The sequence below is a fragment of the Lynx rufus genome, unplaced genomic scaffold (genome assembly GCF_022079265.1).
Source record: "Lynx rufus isolate CCGP_SWC_20201006 ecotype Redwood Valley unplaced genomic scaffold, mLynRuf1.p SCAF_17, whole genome shotgun sequence".
Classification (NCBI taxonomy): Eukaryota; Metazoa; Chordata; class Mammalia; order Carnivora; family Felidae; genus Lynx; species Lynx rufus.
In genome coordinates, this window is record NW_025814831.1 from 29,760,385 (window position 1) to 29,775,682 (window position 15,298).

The window sequence follows — 15,298 nt, forward strand, 5'->3', positions numbered from 1 at the left end:
ATGTGTTTTCATTTTTCTTTGATAATATATCTAGTAGTAGAATTGCTGGGTTATATGGTAACTCAGTTTTCTAAAGCAGCTATACCATTTTATATTTTTGCTGGCAGTGGGAAATGAATATTTCAGTTTCTCCATATCCTTACCACACTTTTTTTACTTCTGTTTTTTATTATAGCCATCCTAGTAGATGTGAAGTGATAACTCACTGTGGTATTGTTTTCAACTTCCCTGATGGCTAATGATGAGAATTTTTTCATGGGTTTATTAGATATTTGTTTATCTTTGGAGAAATGTTTTTTAGGATCCCTTGACCATTTAAAAAATGGGGTTATTTGCCTTTTATTATTGAGTTTGAGTTGTAAAAAATATACATTCTGGGTATAAGTCCTTATTAGATACGTGATTTACAAATATTTTCTTTTTTGGGGGGAAGGTTGTTGTTGTTTTGTAACCTCTACACCCAACGTGGGGCTCTGACTCATGACCCTGAGATGAAGAGTTGCATGCCCTTCTGACTGAGCCAGCCAGGCACTCCTGTTACAAAAGTTTAATAAAATATTCTGTCTTGTTATTAATTCTTCCAAGTAGTAGTTTGTTGGCCTTTTGGTCTGCTGTGGCAGTTGGGGTCATGGTGCTGAGGGAAGCAGTTTAGAGTTGCAAGAATGGGTTATAAATGAACCCACTGATTTAAATATATGGTTGTATGATTTCATTGTTATGTTACTTTATTTTTTTTAATGTTTATTTATTTTTGAGAGACAAAGAAGAGGACATGAGCAGGGGAGAGGCAGAGAGAGAGGGAGACACAGAACCCGAAGCAGGCTCCAGGCTCTGACCTGTCAGCACAGACCCTGACATGGGGCCCAAACTCACGAACCACAAGACCATGACCTGACTCAAGTCGGACACTCAACCGACTGAGCCATCCAGTCGCCCCCATCCTTATGTTACTTTATACTTGAACATTAAATGAAGTTCAGGTATCATTTTTCTGCTTACAGGGCAACCTTGTGTCTGTAGTTCTAGGCAAGCTTCCCTGCTGGACTTTTAATGGAAATTAGGGTCAGATTTTTTAAACATGTTACTTAAAGGAACAATAGTTTCTATTATACCCCTTCTTTTTTCCCTCTCTCCCTGCCTTTCCCCTCTTTGACTCACCTACCCTAGTATCTTTTTATCTAAAGAAGACACTTCTTTTGGATTAAACATATAGCCTTTTTCTGAGGGATGATCAAATACTAAGGCCTTATTCTTTATGGAAATTCAAGGAAATGTTCTATAGTGATGTTTAAAAACATAGAGAAAAATTATAAGGATTTTAATTAGCCGAGGTAAATTCACAATCAAGAATTAACATCATTAATGTCAAAGTTTTTTTTTAATAACAAAGTTTTCTATGTAATCCTAGTTGAAAGTGAGAAATAGCATGCTATTTTCCTTTTCATTTAAAGTATAGTAAAAATATAGTTCTTTTACAACTTGTGCGATTTACTTAGCCTTTTGAGATACACTGATTCTTTTTTTTTTGAGAGAGAGAGCGAGCAGGGAGAGGGGAGAGAGTGAGGGAAAGAGAATCCCAACCAGGCTCCGTCTGTCAGCACACAGCCCAATGCAGGGGCTCAAACCCAGGAACCTCCAGACAATGACCTGCCAAGAGTCGGACGCTTAGCTGACCAGCCCACCCAGGCTCCCGGAGATAAACCGATTCTTTGTTTTAAGAACATTTAACTCTAAATTGAGCCCTTTTTTTCTGTGTTTTAATATGCATTAATTGTTTTCTTTTTGGAGATCTTAAAAGCAAAGTATAGTATACATCTTTTATATGGTATTTGAATTTTATGTGTTTCCTCTCTGTAGAGTTCTGAGGGCAGTACTTTGCCAAGTAAGAACTAATGTCCTGGGAAATTAGGTTGCTGGCTTGACTTCTTACTGTGCTTTTCTCATCTTTTTCATTGCTTTGTAAAAGAGCTGGGCTTACTTCTGTGGAAAATAACTAAATCACCTAATTATTTTCCTTAGCTCAAATTAAACATAATTGGTATACATTTGCATCATATTGAATTCTGTAACTTTTTCTTGTTATAGACTTGTTTAACATACCTTGAAGTTCTTTGACTTCATTTGATAAGTTGGCTATTTGTATAGCCAAGTAATACTAATGGTGTGTTCCTTCAATGAATGTTCTTATTCTTTAGGTCTTTTCCCCCACCTCTAGTGGACTTAATCAGTGTAGGATATCACTTGTTCAAGAAAGCCCAGATACTTGTGAAATATAATCAAAGTCTCTATGATATTGACCCTTCATTATTTTTTAAATGATATTAACATTTATTATGTCTGTGTTTACCTTATGCAAGTTTTTACTATATACATAATTTTGGAACTTGCTTATTCTATTCTACTCTATATACAGAGAGTGTGTGCTTGAGTGGGGGTAAGGGGCAGAGGGAGGGAGGGAGGGAGAGAGAGAGAGAGAGAGAGAGAGAGAAAATCTTACGCAAGCTCTACACTCATCACAGAGCCCTATACAGGGCTTGATCCCATGACCCTGGGATCATGACCTAAGGCAGAAATCAAGAGTCAAATGCTCAACCCACTGAGCCATCCAGGAGCCCTTGGAACCTGCTTTTTTTTAACATGCATTTTAATATCATTACAATTATTTGAAAACAGTTTCAAACTGCTGAAGAAAATTCTATTAAAGGATATATCATCATTTATACAACGAGTTTCCATAGTTTTCACATTCAGATTGCTTATTAATTGCCAATTATTATAAACAAATCTGGGGCACCTGGTGGCTCAGTCAGTTAGGTGTCTGACTTTGGCTCAGGTCATGATCTCACGGCACATGAGTTCGAGCCCTGTGTTGGGCTCTGTGCTGACAGCTTAGAGCCTGGAGCCTCCTTCAGATTCTGTGTCTCCCTCTCTCTTTCTGCATCCCACCCCACTCACGCTCCATCTCTCTCTCTCTCTCTCTCTCTCTCAAAAATAAACATTAAAAAAATTATAAACAAATCTTCATTTATATTGCTAAACATATAATCTTTATCCACATGTCTATATCGTTAAGATAGATTCCCATAAGTAGAATTATCAAGTTCAGGTTTACATTTCTAAGGGTTCTCAAGAGAGCAAAACATTGCATAATTTCTTTCTAGAAAAGGTTGTACAAATTTACATTCCCATTAGCAATGTATGAGCTTGAGATATATATCTTTGCCAGCAGTGTTATCATTTAAAAATATTTGCTAATTTGATAGGGAGAAAAGAGTAACTAGTCTCTGAAATTCATATTTTATCACTAGTGGAATATTTTAAATATGATCATTAACCTTTAAGTATTTCCTTCAAGTGAAGGTATGTTTCTGTTCTTTGTCTTTTTTTTTCTCTTTTTGAGTGATCTCTAATTTTTTTTTAATGTTTATTTATTTTTGAGAGAGAGAAAGTACGTGTGCACTCATGAGCTGGGGAGGGGCAAAGAGGGAGGGAGAGATTGAATCCCAAGCAGGCTCCGTGCTGTCAGCACAGAGCCTGATGTGGGGCTCGAACCTGTGAACCATGAGATTGTGACCTGAGTCAAAATCAAGAGTTGGATGCTTAGCCAAGTGAGCCACCCAGGCGCCCCACATGGTCTCTAATTTTTATGTGGAATCTAGGGATGGATAATATTCAAAGCTGTGATTTAATTTATGTAAATGGTCAGCAAAAGTGGTTTAATGTCCTTTTCAATTCTGTTTTGCCCTCCTTCCTTGCAACTGCTTTCTGATTTTGTCTGTTCTTGAATTTCATATAAATGGAATAATACTATGTATATTCTTTTTATCTGGCTTCTTTTGCGTAACATACTTTTGAGATTAATTTTGTTTTATATTTTTTTATTAAGGAAATGGAAAGTTACAGCAATAGTATTTAAAATGCCTTTTAAATACAATGCCATTTAAGCCCTAAACCATGGTTTGAGTATTCAGTTTATCTCAAGTACAAGTTGTATCTCCCTAAGACACTGTTTCCATCATAGTAGCCATTTTAAGCCAGCCATCTTTTTATACATGGATAATTTCTGGAGGGAGCATTTAGGATGAACATGCACCAAGAATGCATAAGAAAAGAAAATATATGTGTACATACCTTTAAGAGTATCACTTAATAAAAGGAGTATCACTTAATAAGACCCTGGGGTTTATTTGGCTCTTAAAAGCACCAAGTTAAAAATTTTCAAAAGTTTATATTATGGCACAAAACCTCAAGTGAGTTACTAAACAAAAAATAAGATTATTTTCAGAATAAAAATTATTTTCAACTAGGGATAAAAATGCATTAAAAAAATTTTTTTTTTCAACGTTTATTTATTTTTGGGACAGAGAGAGACAGAGCATGAACGGGGGAGGGGCAGAGAGAGAGGGAGACACAGAATCGGAAGCAGGCTCCAGGCTCCGAGCCATCAGCCCAGAGCCTGACGCGGGGCTCGAACTCACGGACCGCGAGATCGTAAAAATGCATTTTAAAATGAGACAGAATTTGAAGAAAATAAGACATCCTCATTGAATAATAAATTCATATCATTATTTTAAACAACAGATAATTTCCTAGGTCGTACAGTATTCCATTTTATGAATATCACACTGTGTTTTTCCATTCTTCTGTTGATAGACATTTGCATTATTTCCAGTTCTGCCTGCTTTGAATAAGGCTGCTATAAACATTCTTGTACACGTCTTTTTGGGAACATATGTTTCATTTCCCTTGGATGAATACTTAAGAGGGGAATTGTTAGGCCACAGGGTACATGTATGTTTATAAGAAATTGTTGGGGGTGCCTGGGTGGCTTAGTTGGTTAAGTGCGTGACTTGGTTTTGACTCTTGGTTTCGGCTCAGGTCATGATCTCACGGTTTGTAAAGTTGAGCCCCACTTCAGGCTCTGCGCTGAGAGCGCAGAACCTTTTGGGATCTTCTCTCTCCCTCTTTCTGCCCCTCCCCTGCTTGCTTGCTCGCTCGCGCACTCTCTCTCTCTCAAAATAAATAAACTTAACCATTTGGCAAATTCTTTTTTTTTTTTTTTTTTTAATCTACTAGCAGTGTATGAATCCAGTTGCTGCCAATCTTTGCCACCACTTGGGTTGTTAATTTCTTTGATTTTTTTAGCCATTCTCGTGGGTACAAAGTGATGTGTTAGAATGGTTTTAATTTGCATTTTCCAGATGAATAAAGATGTTGAACTTTTTTTTTTTTTAAATCTTTACAAAGCAAATTTGCAGATTAATATCAAATATCTTAATAAAAAGTTCAGGATGTTTTATTACTACATATGGATCTAGACTTATTAATCTGATTTGTAAGATCAGAGCTTAATTTGTAATTAAAAGTAAAATGAAGGGGTGCCTGGGTGGCTCAGTCAGTTGAGCGTCTGACTTTGGCTCAGGTCATGATCTCATGGTTTGTGGGTTTGAGCCCTGCATCAGGCTCTGTGTCGACAGACAGCTCAGAGCCTGGAGCCTGCTTTGGATTCATGTCTTCCTCTCTTTCTGCCGTCCCCCGCTCACACTCTTTCTGTGTCTCTGTCTCTCAAAAATAAATAAACATTAAAAAAAATTTTTTTTTAAGTAAAATGAGAAGGATTTATTTCAAGCGTATGATTTTTCACAAGTTATATATTGTAGTGATAATTCATACAGATTTATTGGAGTTAAGAAAAAATTGGCTGTTTATTATTTGTGAGAATTTTGTTTGATAGTAAATGATTCAAAAGGAAGACTTGAGGCTGTGTTTTGTAGAGCTTATTTTGAATTTGGTACATTGAATCGCTGATTCAGGAACATTAAAATTGCATAATCTGGCTAGGAAACTAGTCTGTATTTGAGCCACATGTGAGAACTGATATCTAGTAATGGGATCAGGTAGTAATAATACTAGCAGCAGCTAATGCTGTATTCTAGGCATTGTTCTAAGTGCTTTACGTGCACTAATTTAATTCTTGCAATAACTCCTATGAGGCAGGTGTCATTATCCTGTTTTCTTGTTGAGGAATCTGAGGCACAGAGGTTAAACAATTTGCCCAAAATCAGAGCAAATGGTAGACTCAGACATAGATAATCTGGCTCCAGAGGTCATATTCTTACCCTTCAGTGCTTAAGTGATTAAATGCAGTCAATTTTTAGTTTTTTATAGAGCACTATCCTTGTGTGGCAGTGGTGGTCATTGTTTAAATTGGGATTTCTTTTCTTTTTTATGTTTATTTATTTATTTTCAGAGAGAGAGAATCCCAAGCAAGGATTCTCAGCGCGGAGCCCCACACGGGGCTTGATGTCACAAACCATGAGATCATGACCTGAGCCGAAAAACCAAGAGTCAGACGCTTAAGTGACTGAGCCACCCAGGCGTCCCAAATTGGGATTTCAAAGTTTGCAAATAGGTTCTCTGCAAGTCTGTCTCACTTCACTCTTAATACTCCTGTCATATATCCCAGGGTGGGGGTGATTTATGGAAGGAAAGTTTTATCTGAATTAAGAGATGGTGAACAACTCTAGTAACCTGAGATTGAGTGCTTTCCTAGAGAAGATGTCATTTCTGTTTGTACCTTAATTGAGCCTTGGAATTGGAGCAACTACTTTCAGACAGTCTTCAGCAGTGTTTGTTTAACTGGTCTTTGTAAAAATCTCTAAATGTAAATGTTTAACATCCTCTGGAAACAAACTGAGTGAGATATGAGGTTGATGGAATTTGTGACTGAAAAATATTGGGCCTAATAACAGCACTCCCTAAACACTTGATATTTATAGATATTTATAACGTGCTGACCCAAGAATCCATTTTTAAAACTCTTTTCTTCCTGGGGCGCCTGGGTGGCTCAATTGGTTAAGTGTCCGACTTCAGCTGAGGTTATGATCTCATTGTTTCACAAGTTCAAGCCCTGTGTCTGGCTCTCTGCTGACAGCTCAAAGCCTGGAGACTGTTTCAGATTCTGTGTCTCCTACTCTTTCTACCCCTCCCCCACTCTCACTCTCTGTCTCTCCAAAAAATAAAAACATTAACAAAATTAAAGTTATTTTCTTCCTGAATCTCTCGCATGTTGGATTTAGATAAGATTAATCTTTTAGAGTAGGGCTAGGTTTTTTTTTTAAGTTTATTTTATTTATTTATTTTGAGGGGGTAGGGAGGGCAGAGAGAGAGGGAAAGGATCCCAAGCAGGCCCTGCATTGCCAGCACAGAGCCCGATGTGGGCCTTGAACCCACAAACCGTGAGATCATGACATGAGCCGAAATCAAGACTTGGATGCTTAACCGACTGAACCACCCAGGCACCCCCTAGATTTTTTTTTTAAGATTTTATTTTTAAGTAAGTAATCTCTATACCGAATGTGGGACTTGAACTCATAACTCCAAGATCAAGAGTTGCACACTCCACTGACTGAACCAGCCATGTGCCCTGTAGATTTTTGAATTTCTTTGAAAGAAGGTTAAGGAAATGAAAGTATGTATTGGCTTTTTATGTTGCCACACCTTTTGTATCTTTCCCCACTTCTGATTTGACGTTGTTGATATCATGGGTAACTTAAAGAAATTGGGGTAGATGGGAAGTATTTTGTGTGTATTGAATGAAAGGATGTAAACTCTTCAATAAAGAAATCATGAGATAGGGGTTTAATTCCTGTGTGGCCACGCTATGATTTGCCTAAATGTTTTAATCTCTCTGGGTCTTTGTTTTTCTTTTATGAAGTGATGGTATTGGATTTAATGATCTTTAAAGTTTTTTTACTGCTGAAATATTCAAATTATTCTGAAATTATAATGAATAATATATGAATATAATTAAGTTTTTTAAACAGAAAATAAGTGCCAATGCTGTTTATAGAGTAGCAACCATTTGTCACCAATCTTCATTAAGAATTGTAAGTCATATATCATTTCTATTTACACATGGGCCTTTTTTATGCTCTGTTTGCCTATCTCAGAGCTGGTATTATACTGTCTTTATTTACTGTAGCTTTGTAATAAATTTAGGTGTCTGGTATGGTGAGTCAGCCTCATGCCCCCATGTTGTTCTTCTTTAAAATTATCTTGATTATTCTTCTAAATCTCTCTTAACCTTTAAAATTCTATGATTTTTGTGTATACTGTTTAGACTCCCTGGGTATTTTATCAGTAATCTGTACATTCTTATTGAATGAATATAGTGAACAACAGCCAGTTACTGTCTAAAGGCTTATGAACAACAGTGTTACAACTTAATATCAGTAAATTACGACTTTTGAGAATTTTGCTAGAAAACTTGCCTTTGTCTTTCAGACGTTTTTTTTTTTTTTTTTTTTTAAATTTTTTTTTTTTTTCAACGTTTATTTATTTTTGGGACAGAGAGAGACAGAGCATGAACGGGGGAGGGGCAGAGAGAGAGGGTGACACAGAATCGGAAGCAGGCTCCAGGCTCTGAGCCATCAGCCCAGAGCCCGACGCGGGGCTCGAACTCACGGACCGCGAGATCGTGACCTGGCTGAAGTCGGACGCTTAACCGACTGCGCCACCCAGGTGCCCCATTTCAGACGTTTTTAAATAAATTATTCTCAAATTTGGGCTGGGTGTAATATTAAGTATCTTGAGTGGGTGTAATATTAAATATCTTGAGTGGGTGTGATATTAAATATCTTGAGTGGGTGTGATATTAAATATCTTGAGTGGTCATACTCCCCTACCCACTGCCTGCCACCTCTTTCCATATTCCTTTTGGATTAAAGTTTTGGAAGGAGTAAGATTTTTGAAAAATTGTTATTTAAAATCTTTTGTTTTTAATTTTTTTAAGTGTTTTTATTTTTGAGAGAGAGACAGCACATGAGTGGGGGAGGGGCAGAGAGAGAGAGGGAGACACAGAATCCAAAGCAGGTTCCAGTCTCTGAGCTGTCAGCTCAGAACCCAGTGTGGAGCTTGAACTCGTGAACCATGAGATCATGACCTGAGCTGAAGTCAGTCACTTAACTGACTGAGCCACCCAGGTGCCCCCAAAAATTGTTTAGACAGTTTAAAACCACCTTAAAAGTCATGTTAAATTCCATGTGAAATTGATGAAACATTCTTTCAATGAGCATGATCACTTTTTAAATTTTTTTTTTTAACGTTTATTTTTATTTTTGAGACAGAGAGAGACAGAACATGGATGGGGGGAGGGTCAGAGAGAGAGGGAGACACAGAATCAGAAGCAGGCTCCAGGCTCTGAGCTGTCAGCACAGAGCCCGACGCGGGTCTCGAACTCACAGACCGTGAGATCACAACCTGAGCCGAAGTCGGACGCTTAACCGACTGAGCCACCCAGGCGCCCCGAGCATGATCACTTTTTACTTTAAAACTAGTTGTGTATATGAGCTCCATCATTTGAAATTTAGATCTGGAAAGGACCTTAGTTTTCATTTACTTGAAAATACTTTATATTGGGGCACCTGGGTGGCTCGGTAGGTTGAGTGTAGGACTTTGGCTCAGGTCACCATCTCATGATTCCTGAGTTCGAGCCTTGCATCCAGCTTACTGCTGTCAGCATGGAGCCCACTTAGGATCCTCTGTCCCCCCTCTTGTGGCACTCCCCCCACTTGTGCTCTGTCCCTCAAAAATAAATAAACCTTGGGGCATCTGGGTGGCTCATTCGGTTAAGTATCCAATTCTTAGTTTTGGCTCAGGTGATCTCATGGTTTATGAGTTTGAGCCCTGCATCAGGCTCTCTGCTGTCAGCATGGAGCCTGCTTTGGATCCTGTCTCCCTCTCACTCTGCCCTCCCCTGCTCACTCTCTCTCCCTCTCTCTCGAAAATAAATAAGCATTAAAAAAAAATAAACCTTTAAAAAGAAAAGAAAATACCTTATATTTTCATTTTATAGTGGGTGAGGTTGAATTCTGTAGCACACTCACTGAAAATTTTCTGTTCCCTAACTAACATCATTGAATATTTCATTGGGATTCTACAGTTTCTCTATGCTGTAGCTGTTTTGATCTTGTTAGCCTCCTCTTCCTGTGTGTCCTTCACTTTTTGCCCTTTTTGTCTTTTTATTAAGGCTGTTTGCTCTGCTTCGAATGAATGTTTTTTTTCCTGTTATCCTTCTAAGCCATAATAGAACCATCTTCTTATATGAGGGCTTTCTTATTCATAACTTTTTCTACATTATATCTCTTTCTCTTTTGATCCCATACCACTTTGTAGCAAAATTATATGGCATAGTATCTGCTTTGCATTTATTTATTTATTTATTTATTTATTTATTTTTCTGCTTTGCATTTATAGTTAAATATACATTTTTCTCCTTAAGTAGATAATGTACATACTGGGAACAGGATCTTTGTCACTTTGACTTATTCTTTGTCACTCCCACAGTTGCCTATCATAGTTCTTTGCATGTAGTGGATCCTCAGTGGTGTTGGACTTGAGTTAACTTAATCATCTCTGCCCCCATGAAACGTATAATGTAGTGGAAGGGGATATACAATAAGAAGATAAATAAGTACACAGGAAAATTGCCATTTTAGAATATGCAATGAAAATAATAGTATGCTGTGATGGGAGAATAAAGGGGGGAACTAGTTTTGATCTTGTTGGAGAAGGCCACACTTAGGGTTGACATTTGAATTGCTATGAAGAATTAAAAGGAGCCATCATGCACAGAGCTAGAAGTATTCTGTGCATGTGAGAAGACTAAAGTGGGAAAGAGCTTGAATTTTTGAGGAACTGAAGTAAGGCTGGAACCTCCTAGGTGTGAGGAAAAGTAGCTTTTAAGATGCTACTTTAGATAGGTATAAAGAGGTCAGATCATGAAGTGCCTTGTAGGTTGCTGTAGGGGATTTGGATTTTGTTCTAAAGGTAATGGGATACTGTTGAAGGATGGTAAGCAGAGGATATGATAAATATGATCTACATTTTGAAAACATAAATGGCTGTTATCTAGTAATTGGATTGTAGGGAAGCAAAAAAGAAAGCAGGAAGAGCAATTTAGGAGGGTGTTGGAAGTAGAGACAGAAGTGGATGGATTCAAGATACATTTTAGCTGTAGAGTTTTCAAGATTTACTAATGGATTAGATGTGAAGGAGAAAAAGAAATCAAAGGAATAAAAGCTTATTCCCAAATTTCTGGCTTGGCGTTTATTGAGATATAGGTGGAGTGGGAAAAGAACATTTAAAAAAATCTTTTTTAATATTTATTTTTTATTTATATTAGAGAGACAGAGTGCAAGCAGGGGAGGGGCAGAGAGATGGAGACAGAATCTGAAGCAGGCTCCAGGCTCCAAGCTGCGAGCTGTCCGTACAGAGCCTGATGCGGGGCTTAACCCACGAGCAGTGAGATCATGACCTGAGCCGGAGTTGGATGCTTAACTGACTGAGCCACCCAGGTACCCCGAACATTTTTTTTTTAAATTTTTTTAATGTTTGCCCATCCCTGACAGAGAGACAGAGCATGAGCAGGGGAGGGGCAGAGAGAGAGGGAGACACAGAATCTGAAACAGGCTCCAGGCTCTGAGCTGTCAGCACAGAGCCCGATGCGGGGCTCGAACTCACACTCACAGACTGCGAGATCATGACCTGAGCTGAAGTCGGACGCTCAACTGACTGAGCCACCCAGGCGCCCCCCAAACATTTTTTTAAGAGGATGAGAATGATTGTTTTGGATCTGTGAATTTCCAAGTGACATCTGAAATGATAATGTTGGGATATGGGCGGCTGGAGCTTAAGGAAAGGTGCTGTTGGGAATTGTCATTATATAGATGGGATTGAGAGGCATGAGGAAAAGGTAAGATCAGCTGTCTGGTACTGAGCTCAGAGCAACCCCAAATATGCTATCTGATGAAGGGGGAGGAAAAACTAGTTTATATGGGGAAAAACTAGGATTTGTCATGTCATGGAAGCCAAGAGAGGAGAGAGGAACCATGCCAATTTGATATATCAAAATGGAAATTATTGACAATCTTGTGTTGGCCATCTCTGTATGTCTCTCCAGATCTGTTTTTGCCCTTTTCTTCTCTGCTTTGTGCTTCAGAAGGCTGACCTCCATGGTTTATATCACCCAGGCTTCTTTGCCTTCTAGCTTCATGTTGTGTTCTGCCAGTGGAGGTACAATTGACAGGAGATTGGACAGTGGAAGGAAAAAGAGATTAGGGTTTTTATTCCTTTTCCTCTTCCCTATGTGGCTGCAGTTTAGGCAAAAACTGCATACCTCCACCTGTGGCTGCTTAGCTGCAAAGTACCTTTTCCACTGCCATAGCCTTTTCTGGTTCCAGTAACTTAAGGTTACAGAGAGGTGAGAACTTGTACCCCTGTACTTTCTAGGTGTTTAGAGAAGGTAATAGCTTCTTAATAGCTCTCTAAATAGTCTGTCCATTAAGCTCTCTTCATTTATTCCTTTAAGTGTGCTGTTTAAGAGGCAGTTTCAATGAACTTGTGAAGGTAGATCAGTTTGGAGCAGGTTGAATAGTGAATGAAAGGTTGGGAATTAGAGACTGTGAGAGCTGATACTTTTCTGAGAAATGTGACTATAAATGTCAACTGAGGAATGGGGGAGGAGGTGGGGCATAGCTGTGTAGGGAATGATGGGGTACTCGTAAAAAAACCCTGTAACTATGGGAGGTAATGGTACATGTTTACATGAAAATGAGAATGATCTTGTAGAGGAGGAACAATTGATGATACCAGAGTGAATTATGAAAGGAAGGAAATCTTTAAGTGAAAGATACTACAAAGAGCAAACTTCAGTGGCCATTTAATAGTAATCAGAGATACTTACTCATTTTAAAGTAGGGGAAAAGAAGATGACTGGTTCAGTTTTGGGGGGGGGTATGTTATAGATTTGGTTGTGGAAAAATAGGGAGCTTTCATCTGATGGCTTCTATTTTCTTAATAAAAGTATTGTAAACTAAGGAGCAGGAGAAATGGAGAGGAGGGGTGAAATGTTTAAGGATTGAGGACAAGTTATACAACAGCCACTACAGAGAGCTTTTAGAGTAATATTGCTGTGGTTGAAGTTGTTAATTGTGAATTTAGGACAGTAATCAGTCTGAGTGGATATGTGATTTTTGTCACTATTTGGCTGCTCTGTTTTGGTCATAGAGAAGGTTAACAGGAGTTTTGGTAGGAGAGTGTGAAGGAGACGTGGGAAACATTAAATTGGGTGCAAGCAGTAATTGAACTGTGAAATCTGTATTGGATAAAAAAGACAAGTGAAACCAGGAGAATGATAGGGAGAAAGTGGAAGTGGAGGGTTTCATAAGTAGGTGGTCTCATTAAAACCAACATTTATTTGGGGGCACCTGGGTGGCTCAGTTGGTTGAGCATCTTTTTTTTTTTTTTTTAAGTTTATTTATTCATCTAGAGAGAGAGCACAAATGGGGGAGGAGCAGAGAGAGAGGAAGAGAAAGAAAGAAAGAACGAATTGCAAGCAGGCCCCGAGCTCTTGCTGCAGAGCCCGATGTGGGGCTTGAACTCACAAACGGTGAGATCACGACCTGAGTATGATTTCAAACATGACATTTTAAAGCCTATTAAAAAATATCTATTTGATAAATATGAATATTTATCAAATCAACATCCTTTGTTAACTGCTTTCTACATATATATAGCACACAGGAAAATTTCCTCTGATAAATATCTGGATCTATGTGGGATCTTTCTTTTTTTTTTTTTTTTTTTTTTAACATTTATTTATTTTTGAGACAGAGAGAGACAGAGCATGAACGGGGGAGGGTCAGAGAGAGGGAGACACAGAATCTGAAACAGGCTCCAGGGCCTGACGCGGGGCTCGAACTCACGGACCGTGAGATCATGACCTGAGCCGAAGTCGGCCGCTTAACCGACTGAGCCACCCAGGCACCCTATGTGGGATCTTTCTATGAAATTTTTAACATAAGATATAAATTTATTTTTCCTTAAAACCATTAAAAAGCTCTTATTCAGGGGTACCTGGGTGGTTCAGTTGGTTAGGTGTCTGACTCTTGATTTTGGCTCAGGTCACAACCTCAATAGTTTGTGAGTTCAAGCCCCATGTCGGGCTCTGTGCTGGTCTTGTGGATCCTACCTGGAATTCTCTCTCTCCTCTCTGCCCTTCCCCAACTTGTGCTCCCTTGTGTGTTCTCTCTCTCTCTCTCTCTCTAAATAAAAACTTAAAAAAAAAAAACCAAAAACCCAGAAACCTCTTATTCATTGCTGGTACAGTCTTTTTAGAAAACAGTTTGGCAGGTACTCATATACAGTTAAACACACACGTACTGTAGTGATCTAGTAGTTCCACTCCTAGGACTCAAGTGAAAGGAAACTTACAGTCAAGGAGAAACCTCTGTGCTAATGCCCCAAACTGGAAACAAATTCAAATGTACTTCAACTGTGAATTGATCAACTCTGGTACCTTTGTACAGTGGAATACTATTTGGTAGTGCATACAGCAGCATAGGTGGATATCGAATGCATTATGCTGAGTGAAAGAAGCCAGACATAAAAGGCCACATACTGTATGATTCTATTTTAAGATATTTTGGATTTAGTGAAGCTAAAGGGACAGAAAACTGTGGTTGCCAGGGAGTGGGGGGCATGCGGGAATTTTTTTGGGAAGTATTCTACATTGCCTGTATCTGTTCTGTATCTTGATTGTAGTGATGGTTATATGACTGTATGTATTTTTCAAACTCAGAAGTATACACTTGAAAGTGAATTTCAGGGGGTGCCTGGGTGGCTCAGTCGGTTAAGTCTCCGACTTCGGCTCAGGTCATGATCTCACATTTGGTGAGTTTGAGTCCCATGTCTGGCTCTGTGCTGACAGCCTGCAGCCTGTTTCAGATTCTCTGTCTCCCTCTCCCTCTGCCCCTCCCCAACTTGTGTGCTGTCTCTCTCTCTCTCGCTTACTCAAAAATAAACATCAAAAAAAAAAAACAACAACTGAATTTCAGGGTGCCTGGGTAACTCCAGTCGGTTGCATTCAACTCTTGATTTTGGTTCAGGTCATGATCTCATGGTTTGTGAGATCAAGCCCCACGTTGGACTCCTTGCTGACAGTGTGGAGCCTGCTTGGGATTCTCTCTCCCCCTCTTTCTCTGACCCTATGTGCATGCATGTGCTCTCTCTCTCTCCCTCAAAATAAATAAATAAACATTAAAAAATATTAAAGTACTTTGGAAAACTCTCAAGGAAATGTTTAAAAAAATGTTTTTTAATGTTTTATTTATTTTTAAGACAGAGAGAGACAGAGCATGAGTGGGGATGGGGCAGAGAGAGGGAGACACAGAATCCGAAGCAGCTTCCAGGCTCTGAGTTGTCAGCATAGAGCCGACGCAGGGCTCGAACTCACGAA

At 38.8% G+C, this 15,298-nt stretch overlaps 1 protein-coding gene across 7 annotated transcripts in view; it reads left to right on the plus strand.

Moving 5' to 3' along the window:
• Window positions 1–15,298, plus strand: part of NUMB (NUMB endocytic adaptor protein) — a 197,822-nt gene that overhangs the window by 11,028 nt on the left and 171,496 nt on the right. The window contains exon 1 of one of the 7 annotated variants that reach the window (XM_047079396.1): window positions 11,335–11,357. The exons of the other annotated variants lie outside the window; for them this stretch is intronic. The gene's annotated coding sequence lies outside the window, so the exon portion shown is untranslated. Of the gene's footprint in view, window positions 1–11,334; window positions 11,358–15,298 lie in introns of those variants that run through there. 7 annotated transcript variants of the gene reach the window in all.